This window comes from Portunus trituberculatus, chromosome 2, assembly GCF_017591435.1.
Source record: "Portunus trituberculatus isolate SZX2019 chromosome 2, ASM1759143v1, whole genome shotgun sequence".
NCBI lineage: Eukaryota > Metazoa > Arthropoda > Malacostraca > Decapoda > Portunidae > Portunus > Portunus trituberculatus.
In genome coordinates, this window is record NC_059256.1 from 4265719 (window position 1) to 4268218 (window position 2500).

At 35.8% G+C, this 2500-nt stretch overlaps 1 protein-coding gene across 1 annotated transcript in view; it reads right to left on the minus strand.

The window, feature by feature from the left end:
* Nucleotides 1–2500, minus strand: part of LOC123503083 (glutamate receptor ionotropic, NMDA 2B-like) — a 119023-nt gene that overhangs the window by 8581 nt on the left and 107942 nt on the right.

The window sequence follows — 2500 nt, forward strand, 5'->3', positions numbered from 1 at the left end:
TATACAGCTTCAGAAATTCATGTCTGGGATTAAAATAGCGAAGACTGTGGCCATTAAACTTCTGACCTCCATAGACCCTTCTTAATGTCAGTAAAATGGTCCAATCTTTCACAAATCTCAAGGTTAAAATGTGTCCCAGTACTGAAGGGGTTAAAGACGGGGAGTAATGAGGTGGTGTGGCTCGATATATGATAGTTTGGTCAGTAGACAGAAAGTTGCCTCAAGATAAGAGTCAGTTACATAGTTAATTATAAAACTAAAGGCCATTATTTGTTTGACAGCTTACCAATTAAAGGCGGGAAGTGTTTTGGTTCTAATGCCTTAAGAGATCCGATATTTTGTACACTTCAATACGAAAAAAAAAAAAAACATTGACAAAACTCAAATGTGGAACACGATTTAAGTGGTTTGGTTGGTGAACTAACAAAACAAACAAGATCACTGTGCAACTGGCCCGAAGCAAGCTAATGGAAGACGAGGGGAGTGGTTGGGGAAAGAATGTGTGGTAAGGCTGTGGAGGATGGGACACACACACAGCTGAGGGTGGGTGGGAGATGGAGGGACACGCTGGTCATGGTTCAACTCGTCACTGCTATGAAACGACCGCAGAGGACGACAGGTGTAGGAAGATGCAAGGAACGGAAAGACAAATGGAGAATCTTGGTAATCTGTCACTAGAACCATGAAAACTCCCCTAAAAACTGTGTAATTTCAACTAGAGCCTTTCAAAAGATCATTTCTCCTGTTAATAATAAATAAATGTTGTTAATCTGTCACTAGAACCATGAAAACGCTCCTAAAAACTGTGTAATTTCGACTAGAGCCTTTCAAAACATCATTCCTCCTGTTAATAATAAATAAATGTTGTTAATCTGTGACTAGAACCATCAAAACTCCCCTAAAGACTGTGTAATTTCGACTAGAGCCTTTCAAAACATCATTCCTCCTGTTAATAATAAATAAATGTTGTTAATCTGTGACTAGAACCATCAAAACTCCCCTAAAGACTGTGTAATTTCAACTAGAGCCTTTCAAAAGATCATTTTTCCTATTAATAATAAAGAAATGTTAATCTGTCACTAGAATAACACCTTTAGAAAAAAACCCAGATAATTTCAACTAGAGCCTCTCAAAACATCATTTCTCCTGTTAATAATATATAAATGTTGTTAATCTGTCACTAGAACCATCAAAACTCCTCTAAAAACTGTGTAATTTCAACTAGAGCCTTTCAAAACATCATTCCTCCTATTAATAGTATAGAAATGTTGTTAATCTGTCTCTAGAAAAATAACACCTTTAAAAAAACAAATAATTTCAACTAAACCCTTTCAAAAGATCATTTCTCTTGCTAATAATGTGAAATGTTGTTAATCTGTCTCTAGAATCATAAAACATCGCTTAGAAACGGTATTATTTCAACTAGAGCCTTTCAAAAGAGCATTTCACCTCTTAATAATATAGAAATGTTGTTAATCTGTCACTAGAACCATGAGAACGCTCTTAGCAACGGTATGATTTCAACTCGGGCCATTCAAAAGAGCATTTTCATTCATTTACAGATGAAACTTACTTATAAAAGACTAACTGTAGCTACACGGGGTTTTAAGAGTGTTTTTCATGGTTCTAGTCACAAATTAACAATATTTCACCATTATTTATAGATGAAACTTGCTTATAAAAAACTACACGAGATTTTAAGGCTGGTTTTCATGGTTCTAGTCACAAATTAACAATATTTCACCATTATTTATAGATGAAACTTGCTTATAAAAAACTACACGAGATTTTAAGGCTGTTTTTCATGGTTATAGTCACAAATTAACAATATTTCACCATTATTTATAGATGAAACTTGCTTATAAAAGATTAACTGTAGCTACACGGCTGTAAGGCTGTTTTTCATGGCTCTAGTGTCAAATTAACAATATTTCTACAAGTTCAAATTTCTTCGTCAGGGAGATAGAAAAAATTCACTTTAAAATCGTGGTAATAACAGCAACAAGATCCAAACCACGTACAGCATATTGAATTAAAACAGTCTAGCGTTGTTTGGCATCTGCAGACGTATTAGCGGAGCCCTATTGGCTAAAAAAAAAAAAAAAAAAAAAAATGGATTATCGTATTCTGCACCTCAGCCAGCAAAACCGTACCATAACTATTGGAGGCTTTATAATATGTAAATGAACACTGATTGATATAGTATTTTGAGTATAGTATCCTTGGTGTGTGTGTGTGTGTGTGTGTGTGTGTGTGTGTGTGTGTGTGTGTGAAAAATACTGTTAAAAAGGCTTCATAAACTTCACAACTAACTTCCTTTATCTATCAATCTATCTATCTTGACTTCATTCTGTAGACAAGTGTTTGGATAGCGCTTGGAGGTGGAGCCAGGCATGTGTGTGTCTATGGAGGGCTCGCCACGTGTAGGGCCAGATGGCTTCCCTGTGGCCTGATGTTATGAAGGCTGGGAGTGTAACGAGAGTCTAACATCAGTCAAGAA